Source organism: Rousettus aegyptiacus, unplaced genomic scaffold (assembly GCF_014176215.1).
Source record: "Rousettus aegyptiacus isolate mRouAeg1 unplaced genomic scaffold, mRouAeg1.p scaffold_m13_p_2, whole genome shotgun sequence".
NCBI lineage: Eukaryota > Metazoa > Chordata > Mammalia > Chiroptera > Pteropodidae > Rousettus > Rousettus aegyptiacus.
In genome coordinates this window covers 51,740,683-51,755,721 of record NW_023416295.1, presented here as the reverse complement: position 1 = coordinate 51,755,721, position 15,039 = coordinate 51,740,683, and the positions used below count along the sequence as shown (strand labels likewise).

General features: G+C 35.3%; 1 protein-coding gene, 1 long non-coding RNA gene and 1 pseudogene across 8 annotated transcripts in view; 1 reads left to right on the top strand and 2 right to left on the bottom strand.

Moving 5' to 3' along the window:
• Nucleotides 1-4,417, bottom strand: part of LOC107521033 (sodium channel protein type 1 subunit alpha) — a 121,988-nt gene extending 117,571 nt beyond the window's left edge. For 3 of the 4 annotated variants that reach the window (XM_016165387.2, XM_036236644.1, XM_036236642.1), the window contains exon 1: nt 4,193-4,417. The gene's annotated coding sequence lies outside the window, so the exon portion shown is untranslated. Of the gene's footprint in view, nt 1-333; nt 435-4,192 lie in introns of all 4 variants that reach the window. The other variant, XM_036236640.1, reaches the window with a different exon arrangement.
• On the bottom strand, nt 31-149 carry LOC118614674 (annotated as a pseudogene).
• A 159-nt stretch (nt 4,418-4,576) lies between the features above and the next one.
• LOC107521036 overlaps nt 4,577-15,039 on the top strand; it is a 128,463-nt gene continuing 118,000 nt past the window's right edge. For 3 of the 4 annotated variants that reach the window (XR_004955638.1, XR_001599494.2, XR_001599489.2), the window contains exon 1: nt 4,577-4,716. This is a non-coding gene — a long non-coding RNA (uncharacterized LOC107521036). The remainder of the gene's footprint in view (nt 4,717-15,039) is intronic. The other variant, XR_004955639.1, reaches the window with a different exon arrangement.

Here is a 15,039-nt window from a genome sequence, read left to right as displayed (position 1 = left end):
CACACACACACAAATAACTTTTTTTTTTTACACCTATAGCCCCTGGTCTTCCTAGGTGGTCTCCCATCCAAGAACTAACCAGGCCCGACCATGCTTAGCTTCTGAGATCAGACGGGATTGGGTGTGTTCAGGGTGGCATGGCCATAGAGTACAAAGAATAATTAATTAAGTATGTTACACAAATAAATGTATGATAAGTCAGGGAAAATGCATTAATCCTATCAACTAAAGCAAAAACTTGGTAACTCATATCAGCCCTTATGCTGAATGACTTTGGACCATGAAGATTCTTGAAATAGTCTTTATCAAAAAACACTTAGAAATTATACTCACCAATGTGCTTATACTACATATACTATTGAGTCTTGCCTTGTAGAACAGTGAAAAGACAAGTAGATTTGGCATCTGGAGATCTTGAACTTTTATTTTCTTATCTGTAAAATAATAACTAATGGAACCTATTTTATAGAGTTATTGTGGATTTCAGAACAGATCATGTGTATAAAATGATTTGGAAATACAGATATAGTCATTCAAATATTATTATTATAAATATTATTCCAATCAATGGAAATATAGTTATTGGTACATTTTAGATTAAGTCTCTAATTCACAGATATCTTAGAATAACACTTAATTTGAATTTATAATATAGTATATTAAAAAGAATTTTTACCTCTTGGGAAGTGTATGTGTGCACATGTAGGTTTATCTATTTCCACCATACATATCTGCTTCAGAAAGTGTCAGGACTAATTTGCTGACTTGTTTGAAGTAATGACTTATGGACAGGTATAATTTAAAATTCTAAGACTAGCATACAACATATGTAATTTTAAGGGCAGGAGCTACCTTTCAGTATAAATTCTAAATACATAAAAATGAACTTAAACTCAATATTTGTTTTAGCCCTGTGACTTTGTGACTTTGTGATTTTCTAACATGACTCCAACTGCTTTCTGAAAGGAGGAGATGGTCCTAAACTGAAGGCCCTTGATCTTCTAAATATTTTGATGGGTTTGGGCACTTACACCTGGGTATAACACCTGTGAAAAGCTGGACTGCTGTGCATCCTAGAAGAAAAATTTGTAGCCCTCAGAGCATCTTTCAGGGAGGGGGTGAAGAGCGAAGATGGGAGAAGGAGGGGGAAAGATGACAGAGAAGAGCTCAAATCCTTAGCAAAATCTATTAAATCCAAAAGATGATTAACATAGATAAATCTCTGGTGGAAACTAGCGACAGTTGGAATCTGGGTCACTTCTTTAAAATAATAAGGTAGTATACATGGTACCAGGACTCCAGGACACAGAGGATAATGTAAGACTTTCAGTCCCTGAGAAGTTGCAGAGGGGTTTTGGACTTCTAGACTGTGAAATTGGTAGGTACTTGAGCAAACTACACCTAGATCTTCAAGGAGGCAACAAGGACCCAGCTTATACCTATGTTCTACCAGTAAGCAACATATTTATTTATTTGTAATTTTTAACTTGCCTTCTTTTAAAAGGAGAAGTAATACATTTGTTCTATTTTTTAATATACTAGAACTTAACATAGTGGAGTTAATTTAGGCCAGTGGTTCTCATACATGGGGAGGGAATGGGGGAGGTGTGAAGGGGTTGGAAAGGTAGTTTTGCCATCAGGGGACATGTTTAATGCCTGGAAATACTTTTGATTATTATAGCTGTGGATGGCTAGTGGTATCTAGTGAATAAAGCCTGGGGATGCTACTCAACGTCATATAATGTACAGGACAGATGCCACAGCAAAGAACATCTGACCCAAAATGTCAAATAGTGCCACGTTGAGAAACCCTGATTTAGACCAACCTCTCATTATACAAACGAAAAACTGAACATCGGAGAGGGTCAGTGACGCATGCCAAGTCACACAGTGAGCAAATAGAAGAGATAGGTCATTTAATGTTTTCCCCATCATGCTATGTAACTTCTAAAAGCTAAAAATATAACTGTTGGAAAATAAAGCTTCTTATGGACAAACTTAGGCTTAAAATGTACTAAATATGCAGTTGCATAGAACTTTAAAGCACAGTACTGCTTACATTAGGAAATCTGTGCAACCATGGAAATAGAGAAATTCATTATGTAATATGTATTTGATTACATGTGGTAAAACCCATTTTTCATAGTATTTAACCAAAATATTGCCCAGCTAGTGGCTCTCAAACTTTAGTGTGCTTCACAATCACCTGAGGGGCTTGTTAAAAGACAAATAGCCCCAACTCAAGCCCAGGGGTTCTGATTTAGTAAGCCTCAAGCAGACCTGAGAATCTGCATTCTTAAGTTCCCAGGTGATGCTGATGCCGATGCTGCTGATCAGGTCATACTTTGAGAGCTACTGTCCTGTAATACTTACTCCATGAATGTAGACCTAATGTTATATGTATTTAAAAAAATATCTCACCAAAAACTAATCTCACATTAGCAGAGATTAATTAATAAAGCTAATTTACATTTAGAGAAATATAATCTACAGATGGCAGAACCACAACTAACTTTAGACCTCATTTAACTAAAATCTCTTACTTTAGAAGTGAAGAAGTTAATATAACTTTTTAAGCTTTATTACCAAAAAGAAGAATTCTTTTTAATAACAGCCAATACAAAGTATCATGTTAAAATCATTTATGGACTATTTAAGTACTGACAGTGGTATCCTGAAGATATATAAACTCAAAAAGATTGTGAGTACAACTAAGTATGTATGAATTATTTTCAATATTCATTTATGAGGAATATTCTAAATGCCAAACTGAGTGAAACCTGGTCTGATGAAGTTTTTATGCCAAACCAAGTCTATGGGAAAAATGCCTATTGACATCCATAATATAAAATCAGGCCCTAAGGAACCATAACTGTCTCTTCAAATTATTTGGGGAAACATGTACATGTTTAATCAATTATTATATAGCATAAAATTATAGGCACTATATTCCTATCATAAATAATCAACATGCTACTGTTAATCATTATAATAGAATGAAAAGTACCTTGGAAGAAATTTATTGTAGCAACACTCATTTTTATTCCTTTAGTAAAAAGAATGCAAAAAATTTCAGATACTTAAAAACTACCTTTTTGCCTAGTGCGTGTGTGCTAATTAACCTGCCTCCTGCCAGTCTTGATAGGGAGACAGCCGATGACTGAATATTCAACTTTCCATTTAGCTCTTTACATCATAAAGACAGTTTACACAGCCTTCATTTTACCAACTCATGACATTCTGTCCAAGGGAATGAACTTCTCTTGCCAAAGGAACACAGGAAGCAAAACCATCTCAAGTGTGCTGCTTGTGTCCTCAGTTTTTTAAAATATCCACCTATCTTTTAAATTAGGTGCCATCTGTTGTACCATCATCTCTGGTTAAATCTTATTACAATTCTTTGCCCATATCACACTGCTGCCACAATCTCACCCTGCTACTTTTCCAGGCTGTTCTGCAGGATTCAAAAAGAGCCTGCTATTTTAACTAATTCCCATACCAGGACACAGTGTGAGAGTCTAAAACAGAATCAGCGCTATACTGTTTCTACTTTTACTCAGAGGGTGAATAACTGTTCGTGTCAAACCTGGGATCATGCCTGCAAGCAGCACAGTTTGAATCAATGCAGTTAACCCAGCATCATTCCGTGCTAGTATCGAATGGCGCTCTTACTGCAGTATTCACCTTGGGACCAAGTAGGCATGATTTATTATTTGTTGAAGTCCATAACTGCCAGGTTATGCAGGCTCCATTCTCACATTAGCACAATCATGACAGAAGACACATACAGGAAAACATCTAGCTCATTTACAAAGGAAGCAAATTTGTGATTAGACAAGAGCAACACAACAGCTAGGAACTGCAGTAAATCTCTTGAGCTAATAGCCACATCTAATAACACTCGCTTACAAACACCTTTGAACAAATGGATTGTATTCAGAGTTTAAACAGTCAAATCGACATTCATGCCTTGATGGTGCGAGATGATGCTTGATAAGCAAACCCTAATTTGATTCATTTACTCCTAAGTGTCTTAAAGCTAGGATTGCTAGAAGATTTACTATGCTTATTCAAAGAAGCTGACAGAACTGGAATCTCTTAGTAATTTCTCTCTGCACCTCTCAGCATGGCTGACAGGCATCTGCCAAGACTATATAGCATATAAACCACTGAATCATGCAAAAATATTTACCCCCAAAAGATGTAGTAAAAGCTCAGCTTCCTCCAGCCTCCATTGCCCCTGAAGTGTTAATCTGAAGGAACAGTTCCATGAGTTTTCACAGGCCAGCAGTGTGTCTCCTACACTTGACCTAGACAGCCTTACATAAGAAGCATCGGGACTGGGGAGCTCGCTGAATGTCATCACCAGCAAGAATAAGAAGTATTGGCAGCAGCAGGCAGGCGGGCAGGCTGGGAGTTTGCTTGAAAATCATGAAGTCTTTCTTGTATTTCTCTTTTGAAATGTTTTGGAAGGAGAGTTAAGAATAGCTCAGAAACTGGTCTCATTCTTTTTGTGGGTAGAATGACCAGAAGCATAAAAGCTAAATCTTCCAGCAAGTGCAAGACACCTCTTTCAGTGTTTGCAGTAAACCTAATAGAATGAATTGCTGTCTGTAAAGTAATGTTCCTTGACACCTAAAATGAAGGGAATGGTAATGCAAAGTAATGACTCAAAGGCTGCCACCGAGAGCTTTTGTCTACCTTTAACTCATTGTGGTGAGTATAGGGGAATATTTGTGTATATATATGTGTAATGGGAGTAATAGTTGGTTTGCAGGATAACTAAAGGGTTTGCAAAGAGTGTTCGTGTTACTTAAACATCTTGTTGCAAGCAAGATGACAGTATTTTTAATCTTATATATCAAATTCAGAATGGGGTGGGTTAAACTGATTGTGTTCAATGTATTTCAAGTTCAGATATTTTCGTGAAAGTGATAAGAAAAGCAGGTTCCTCTCTGTAGTGGTTTGCAGATAACTGTCAGATGTGTTAATTTATTACTTCCATTGTCAATACTAAAAAGGAAGATCTGAATTTTGGCATTCAGATTTTGTATATATCCTTTTGTTAGACTTTGAAAGCAGTTTCTCAGATTGGAGTATTACTGTACTTTTGAAATGAGCTTTGTTAGACACATACCTAGCTATGGGAGATACTTTACAATAGCAAGTTAAAAACAATGTACTCTCTGCATCTGATTTCCATTCAATTATCTCAAATATCTGCAATACATGTCCTTGAAAGCTTGAAATAATAAAACCAGTCCTGAATACAGTGATATGGTATTATTAAAATAAGATGATATATTATTTAATTATATATTAAATTGTGGTTTGCTATGTGGATGCAGGCTAAGACATATAATTCTTGAGGCAACAGTAATAGAGAAGAGGCCATGCATCATAAAAAATAATCTTAAAGTGCTGCTCTTAGCTGGGAAACTCGTCTACTAATGCATCACACCGAGACTAGAGCAAGGAAATAAGAGAATTTTAGGTCCATGAAGCAAGACAATGACTTAATTTCACCTCATCATTTAACCCCTAAGGAAACTAAGGTAGAAAGAAGTTAAATGGTGTGCCTAAGGTGAAATAGAGGAGGAGGTGAGTGGAAAGTGATTTTCCTAATACAGTATTTCGCCGACTATACTCCAGTAAATAATTGTGCTTTGATACTGATATAAAGATATGCTACACAGTAATTTTTATTTTAATTATAGAAATGGCAAAAAACAAAGTGGAGTAGCACTAATCTGTTTTAGCCTGGTTTTGGAAAAACAAGTTCGGTGGTGAATCAAATGAGAAATTTCATTCTTTTTCACAACTAGTGAACATATTGGTGTAACACTGAATTAAATTTTCAAATTATGAAGGCATTCAGAATATTAAGCAATGAATACCACTTTGGTGGTTCAGACCCTTTTATTTTGTTAATGTTGATTGTAGTGCTAGAATTATTCATCTCTTGTGGAGTTAATGTACACGAAATAAACAACCCCAAAGAAGCAAAAAACTAGAAAAAAGAATAGCTTAAAAAAAAAAAAAAGATTTTGCCTAATTATTTTCAAATAAACTGAGCCTCTTAAGGTCAGGCACTTGTTTTTCATCCTTGCATCCCTGGCCCTAGCATAGTGCTTACTATGTCCTCAATAAATGTTTGCTAAATGAATAAATGGAGGGGTGAATTGCATTCATAATAACCAATGTATGGAAGCTGTGTATGCTATTGCTTAGTAGAGTTCCTTGGAGGAGTCATTTTAAGAAATATATAGAAATGGTTTATGAATATATTAGTTTAATAATTGCTAATGTAAGTGAATGCCTCTGAAATGCTTGTTTGGAAACTGTTATTATAAACAACTTTTTTAGCATTCTCATGGCAACCTAATTGAGTCAACTTAATATAGATTTGACAGCTTATAAAAGTAATCTAATTTTCACTAGGTTAACCAGAGAGGTTTTGTTTTTCTCAAGTAGTATTAAGGTCAAGTGACATTAAAGTAGGACTTCATAGTACTGGCAAATGCACAGTCCTCAGGGACCTCGACTCATTTTTCTCTCTCTTAGCCAACCTTAGCATGTGGCTTTTATCATCTGATTTGTTGCTTGGTGGTCTCAAAATGGCTACCCACTTTCAGCATCCAGACTACATTTCAGGAGGGGGAACAGGAAATGCAAAAGGCAAAAGGCAAGTTCCAGCTGAATCAGTTCTTTTTTCAAGAGCTTTCCCAGATCACCTAGAGGCTTTGACTTACGTCTTATGGTTGGCTTTAACTGTGAAAAATGTCATCACTCTGGCAGGGGAGTCTGGAATAATTGTGTTTTTAGCTGAGCCACTGTCACCCTCAATAAAGTTGGGGTTCTGTTTTTAAGGCAAAGGGAGTTGCTTCCCCAATATCCACTTTCCGTTAGCAGGTAGTTTTGGTAGTTCTGGTAAATCCTAAAGCATTCAGGGTGATTATTTAGTCTAAACTAATTCATCTTTCAAAAGAGGAAAAGGCTTCTTCTCTTTGATATCTGGGCCTTTTATGGAAAAAAATTATTCAACTTTTGCAGTAAAATGTTACTTGAGTAACAATGGGTTTATACCTACACTGTAGTCAAACGGATGTGACAAAGAAGCTGTAGATAAACTTTTCAAAACGAAAAGGGAAAATAATCTTACATGCCATTTCACCACTTATTCACACTATCCCCCAAATAAGGTTGTCTAAACTAGTTTTTTTCTGAAAAGATTCTGACTGTGGAACAATAAATGAACACTGAAATCTCTAACCCTTAAAATTTTGGCAATCATTAAGTAAAATGGTGTCTTACTAATTTAGAAAAGAGGCTTTTACTTTTCAGTTTTGCTTTTCAGTTCTGACTATTATCTTGCTAGATTCAGCTAGACTGAAAAGCATGTGGCTCCTGCTGCAGAGCCATGGAAGGACTTTGTAAGATACCCAATTTGTTTGCAAGAAAGCCTCTCTAAGCCCAAAGCTGTTTTTGTTTGTTTGTTTGTTTGTTTGTTTTTGTACTAGGACAAAACATAATATTGATGTCTTTTAAAGGACCTGGAATAAGATGGCCCCTCAAACCAAAGATTTTGCTTTAAACTTGTAGCGGTGCCTGGGTAAACTTCCTAATTCTATAGGAAGAAACGATGATATTCTTAGCTTCCATTAAACAACTTGACTTCTGAACCCAAGTCATAATCATCTTGAAATAACCTATTCAGAAAAAATTTGACTATTACACTAGTCTCTACTACACTAAAAAGCTACATGGAGTATGTTATTAATTTTACTCACTTATAGGAATAGAGAAAATTATTTGCAGAAAGGCAAACTATATCTAGTCTAACTGAAGGCAGGAAAATTAAAATATATTTAGTAACTCGTAGGTATGAGTTTTAGAAGTCATAAACCCAGGGGAGAACACGACTGTAACTTGTTTCATTTCCTATGCAGTAATTTCTATTTTAATGTCCCATTTTTGCCTAATTTATTTATTTCTAGGCCAGCTCAATCACTTTCATACTTTTTTATTCTCAGGTGTAACTCATTAAAATGTGACATTTTTATTTTTGCTCTTTACATTAATTAGAGTAACACTTACTTAGCAACAAATACACCGAAAAGTCTTGGCGGCTTAGCACAATGGAATTGTATTTCCTATTCATGCATGTTCTATGTGGTTGTTCTTGGTTGGCAGATGGCCTTCCATGTGATCATTTGTGGCCCCTCTTGCCTTTAGGTACTCATAGTCATATGAGAAATGGAAAAAGAGATCAGAATTATACTTATTTCTCAGCCGCAAAGTAACATACATGACTGGCTTATATATCAATGATGAGAAATAGTCACAGAGCTCTACCTAGACACAATAGAAGGTTGAGAAATGGTGTTAGCTAGGGAGTCACTTCCCAAAAGTGGTCCTAAGTTATTGTGATCACCAAGCTAACTCTGCATACCTTTCATCTTTTGCCAATTATCATCTTTTGAGATTAAATAAGAGAACTGAGAAGATGTAATCTGGCAGTGGGGGAGGATATCTCTCCTTGTGTTGGTGGTATGATTGATTATATTTTGCACCTGAAAATGGGATCACATCCTTATTCTTCTACCCACAGAGATCCAAAAAAAAAAAAAAAAAATTAGCGTAGATTTCCAACTTTTTACACTATAGTTCTTGAGATTGAGGTCTATAATTTTACGTTTTAAATAACGTACCCCAAGTTACAGCAGTTCCACATGCTAAAAAACACAGCCGGTCTGTGTGAACTTTGAAGGATGGCTTTTGAACGCATTCTGTGTGTGTGTGTGTGTGTGTGTGTGTGTGTGTGAGAGAGAGAGAGAGAGAGTTGATTGGTGCTGAAGATGAACCCTTAGGCAATCCAGAGACTGCTTTTATTTAAAGTGGTTCTGTAACCCAGTGCCTAACAAACCAAGGTGTCTGTATATTTACAATTTGCCTTGTCTGATTTTTTAGTCTTGAATTCTCTTCTGAACCCATTAGGATATGTTCAGAGAAGGTTTTCTATTTAAACAAGAAAGAAGCACCTTTTAGAAAAGCTTTTTTCATTTTTCTCTTTCCCAGCTGCTTTTCTTCATTAAATGTGTACACAAATGTGCGCGCGCACGCGCGCGCGCACACACACACACACACACACGCACACGCACACCCCTCACCACAGCCACCAACACCAAAATTTCGAAGCTTTTAAATAACAAGGACAATCAGCTAGGCCAGAGTTTGTGTGAGGATGGGGTGGACTGGGTACCTGGGAAAAATAGAGAGCCAAGTGTTCAATATTTGTCCTTTCTGATGTTTTCTCTTTTCTAAGTGGGATCTCAGAGCATGCAGTTCTGGTTCATTTTCTAATGCATTAGATTATCTCTAATAGGGGCCTAAAGGGCTGGCACAATTGCACCAACTTTTTCCCCCCAGAATCCCCAGAATCCGCTTCTAATCAGTCTCCACCAAGCTAGCCTTACTCAGGAAATCCCTTCTAGATCTATGAATAATTCTCAGACCAAACACAAAACAACAATTTACTTTCCTACCCACTTATTTTGGTCAATGTTCCAGTCTCACTGAATTTCTTACAGATATGAGAACTGTTTGTGCTATTTCAGGCCTTTGTGAATTTGCTCAGGTCGTTCTCTCAGTTGGGGCCACTCATCTCCCCTCACCCCACAGCCCCTGGCTTTGCCTTTCCATTTTTAGTCCTTTCCTGTTGGCAGCAAAACCTATTATGTTTAAGGATTAATTTTTTAAACAGCATTTCCTGATCCTTCGACGCCCACTCAAGTGAAAATTATCACTGCTTGTTGGGATATTACCATGATATATAAAGCCCTAAAGTGCTTATATTACTTTGATTAAGATATTTGCTTTCATACCATATCACTTGCTAATTGGTTAACTATTTAAAAACCAAGACTGTTTTATTCATCTTTGAATTTTCAGCACCTAAAATAGAGCCTTCCTGGGACCCAGTTTACATTCAATAAGTATTCCTTGCAATAAAAATTTGTGATTATTAATAAGAATGAAGATGAGTTTCATCAACTTTAGGAAAGCCAAACGTAATACAAACATGGATTTGTTATATATAAAATACTAGGAATAGTGATATATTCTATAAAAAGATGTTTCACTTTGCAAGAGATTGCCTAATGTTCATTGAAAATGTCACTTAATAGTTGTCTTTACACTTAGTTTTCTCAGAAAATATCTATTTTTTAAAATAAGCAATATCTGTGTTTCAAAAATCCTACTATAGTCCATGGTTTGACTTTAAAAAAACAAATAGTAAACTGGTTATAGTAGCACCTCTACTTTGACTGTTCTGTAAATATTTTGCTAAATCCATATACAGAAATATTTCTACCTTTTGAGAAGCTAGACATTGGTAGTCTAGTTGAAAGAAAAAATTATGGAAAAGATATCTATTATTAACAGTGTTAAGTTTAATATTTTTGCCCTATATTATATAAGACGTTTTAGTTTCCTGAAATTTCACATTTAGCTTATTATTTTAGTTTTATGATAACCCTGTGGTAGGTGTTAAACAGATTTCACCACTCTACCTTATTTCTCCTTTTTTTTTTTTTTTTTTAAAAAAAAAAAGGACAGAGAAAGAGTACACATAACTCTTCCAAAATCTCAGTCAGGTTTCTGACTCTTTTCTTCTAATTAATTAATTTAGTTTGAAATTTATGTTTTCCCAGGATGGGCTTCTGCTCTGTTTAGTGCGCTCAGTAAAATTTCAAATGTATCAAGCAATCAATAAACATTTCTTATTTGCCACCCTTCATGGCCTCTGCAAAGTCCTCAGGCATTTTTAGACAGAACTCCAAATTAAGCCGTCATCAATCAGCAAGTCTTGGCTCCTGCAGATGTTTTAAACATGAAAATCTGTGAGTACACAGAGCTCCAAACCAGCAGAGCTCTCTTTGCTCAAGGCCAGAGTTCTGGAGGTCAAGAGTGAAGGCTGTAGGTGCTGAACCAGGTAGCCCAGAGCCATTTGTTCCTTTTACCTCATTTTTTTCCTACCTCCACAACTTTTCATTTGGAGAAAGACTAGGAAAAATTTGACTTGCTTGAGTCCAATAAGTAGTGGTCCTTAGGGCTTGACCAGCCTACAGGATTTCTTGACTAGGGTCAAGTAAATGGAAATCAATTATTGAAATAAACGATAAACAGCGAGATTTTTGTGTAGCATAGCTGATTATAAAAAAATTAAAATGTATTTCATTTAACAAAACCTCTAAACAAGTTTTTCAGTGTGACATTATATAGGTTGAGTCATCATATTCTTGCTTTATAACTGATGAAGTTGATGAGAATGATGGGCTAATGATAGATAAATGTTAATCATAATTTATATTTATATGGACATGCTTAATATTTTACAAAGTACATTCACATATTTGATACCTTAGAAACCTAGATCCTTACCAGAACCACATGAGGTGAACAAGGGAGTCATTTACCTGATTCTGTGCCTCTATTAAGACAGAGCCAGGATATAGCCCAGGTCATGGAATTCTGCATACAGTGCCCTTTGCAGGACATCACACTGTAGGATTCTACTGATCAAGTAAGTGCAAGGCCAACCAAATACATGCGAGATAAAAAATGTGAGTGAGGAATGGCCAATTTTAACCCTTATCCTGCCACAGAGAATCTGTTATACTCGGGCCTCCAGTTGGACTTTTGGAAGAGAAGCTCAGGATTTCAGAGATGGGCTCACATTTGTGAAATCTAGTGATGAACAGATCTTCAGAAATGCCAAACTCTATTATTATTCTGACTAACAATTAGTCCCCAGATGATTTTTATTTTGGGGAAGAAAATCTCAGAAGTGATTAGTCAACTAGCTGAACAGCTGCAAATGTCTTCAAATCTGAAAACATGGCCCTCTTTGCAAAGGACAAGCAATAGAGCTTTAAGTGCAAGCACGTTTCACATGTGCAAGGAACTACTCTGTCAGCAAGCTTAATTAGGTAGAAAAAGTTTGCTTCTAATTCCAGTATTAAGGCATATTATAAATCAACCAATCATGAATTGGGAGGCTAGAGGTAATTTTGGTACTGTCCTACATGGCTAGCTTGACAAATGCAAAAGCAGATAAAATCTGACTTTGATTAGTGCTCTTTTTTAAAGAAAAAAAATTTTTAGAACAAATTCTCACCCACAATCTTTCTTTATTAGTACAAGCAAATTTTAAATGTAATATGTTGAGTCTGATATTTAATTTTTGAGCCCTAGTAAATTATTAGTATAATAAACAATAGCATTTGATATGTAGTAATGAGTATTAAAATCACAAAAGCTATTTTATTTCTTAACATAATTTATTTTATAAAACAGAGCAGAAGAAATATTACCTGAAAGAAATGCCACATCTTGACAATATTCTCTCTGTAATACTGGTTCCCTAGCATCCAGGACAGATTTTGGAGGGGGAAAATAAGAATAATAATGCCTCTCTCATAGGATTATTATTTTGGTGGGAAAATAATATAGTAGTAACTGGGCATACTATGGGTGGTCAATAATGTTCGCTTCTATCTTTATTTCCCTCATGTAAAGATTGGAATTTTGATTCCTAGTCAGCCAAACGAGACTGTTTTTAGTCAAGTAAACCTTCAGATTAAACTAATTGGAAATCTTTTCTTTGAGTTTCTGGGGGTTTTTTGTTTTGTTTTTTTTGTTGTTGTTTTGTTTTGTTTTTAATATTTTTTTATTCTTACTTTTCTGTAACAGGAATGGTGGGAGGGCTGGAAGTGTCTTCTTTATAGAGAAAGCTCACTTTCAGCATGTGTGCTAACCAATGATCCACCGATTTATTGAATTTTTAAATTATCTGTACTTCTGATATACTTAGCCATTGCTGTGTATTTGCTCTAGCTATTAGCAAAGAATATTTATTGGTTCCCTACCCCCACACCTATCTTCCAAAACATATAACTCAATCTTTTTGAAATGTTTAAGGTCTGGGAATACATGATGTTATTATACTGTATGCTCAGATCAGTGTTGAGTGCTGGAAATATAAAGCACATTGGCATCAAAAGAAAACAAGATTGCTTCCTCTTTGGGTGGTCTGAGATATTTTCTTGGGGAAAGTAGCATTTGGATAGAGAAGTGGAATTGGAGATATCATAGGGAAGAATAAAGAGGGTGGAATAGTTAATCATCCTTGAAGAAAAAAAGGGGAGGAGAGGAATATTCTAGAAAGAAGGAATAGTCCAGTTTATCTGGAGCTGAGGGTTTGTGTATTATCGTGATTAATCACAGGAACAGTTGCCAAGATTTCATCATAAAAAAAAAAAAAAACATTCTCCAGGAGAATTCATCATGTCCTGTTGTCTATTAATGTCTATCGATGCATTTTATTTAGCATCTTTAATGACAGAGGACACTTTTTAAAAAAAAAAATGAAGGCAATAAGCAGTTCATTAAAGAAATGATTTCTGTGTGATATTTTAAAACTAAAGATTGTCACCATCCCAAGCAAATTACAAGTCTTTAATTTGAGTAATGTTTGCAGTGCCCTTGAAATTTCTAAATATATGACTTGACATTTTTACTTAGTAACTTGTCAATTAATAGTATTTTATCATTCTATATTTATTATTTATCAAGTTATTATGAAACAAGGAAATCTAGTGCTATGTTTTGATTTGGAATAAAATACAACTTGGTTTTTAGTACTACTTTTACCATTAAATACTTTTTTTCTTTTATGACCTTGAATATATATCCCATCTGTGAACCTGTGTGTTTATGTACAAAATAAGAGTATAAACTTAAATACATTTTAATTTCTTCAAGTTTTAAAATTATGTTATATGCTTTCAAAAACCCCCACAGTCCTCTATTATTTTTATCCTTTTTAGAAACCACATTCATGAATAGGATCTGTACAGTTCAAATGTATTCCCCCCCCCCCCTTAGGTGGCAAAAGAATATTTCAAGGGCTACCTAGCAGCTTTGGGCCTAGTTAAATCTTAATGTCAAAACTTAATGTCAAAATCTTAACAAAACTTAATAGTAAAAAGGATCACTTTTAAAAGGAGGTCGTCTTTCTGCTCCTGGTTGGGGCTTGCAAGAAATCTTAACATCATTACAGCACATCATGAGGCTTTGCTGTTCTAAAGTGTACCCACCCATATAATCACATTTGCCATAAATACCCTTTCATGAAAGATAATAATGAATTCAAGCCTCACCACTGAAACTGGAGAGGGGATGCAGCCCTTATAAAGACTGTGTGCTATCTCCCATGTTGAGGACATATCCATAGGAGGCCAACAGCTGATGGATGGTCACTCCGTTTATGAGTATAGCCCAAAAGTTCCCCTGGTAATATTACCATCACTCTCAATTCCCCATCAGGAAGACTGAGCTCCCACTCTTTAAGCCTATCTATGTGTGTTAGAGAGGACATCTGCAGATATCAACCAGTACAGACAACTGATTAAGCATTGCTGATGCATCTCTAACAACAGAAACGATGGGAGAGGGATGGTTCTCAGAACCCCTGCAAGAAAGCCCACAATAGGCTTTTGCTCTGAGAAATCCTATCAGACATTTTCATAAGCTTAGGTTCTATATGGACATGTAATTCTAGCTACACATAAATAAATAACATCAGTGCTAATAGTACATACACTTTTTGTTGTGAGGTAATTTTGTCCTAAATGCCTATTGCTATACATTTTTAATTCCCTTCAGAATAAATAGAACCTTTTTTTCACAAAGCAGTTAATGAAATATTAAGCCTTTTTCTTCTGTTTTTCCATTTAAGAAAAACAAATTTATACACTTTCTTTAAGGTTTGAGAACGTTAGAGATTCTATCTCCATTCTCCAAAGCAGATTTAAATTTTCTAATTTCACCTTTTTGATACTTAAAAATTAATATATCATATAAACCAAAACAAGATTCTGATTATAAAAACTATAATTAACAATAAACCTACATTACATGATCATTTGAACTTAACAATGAGAAAGATTTTATAGTAAAACACCATTAGGCAGA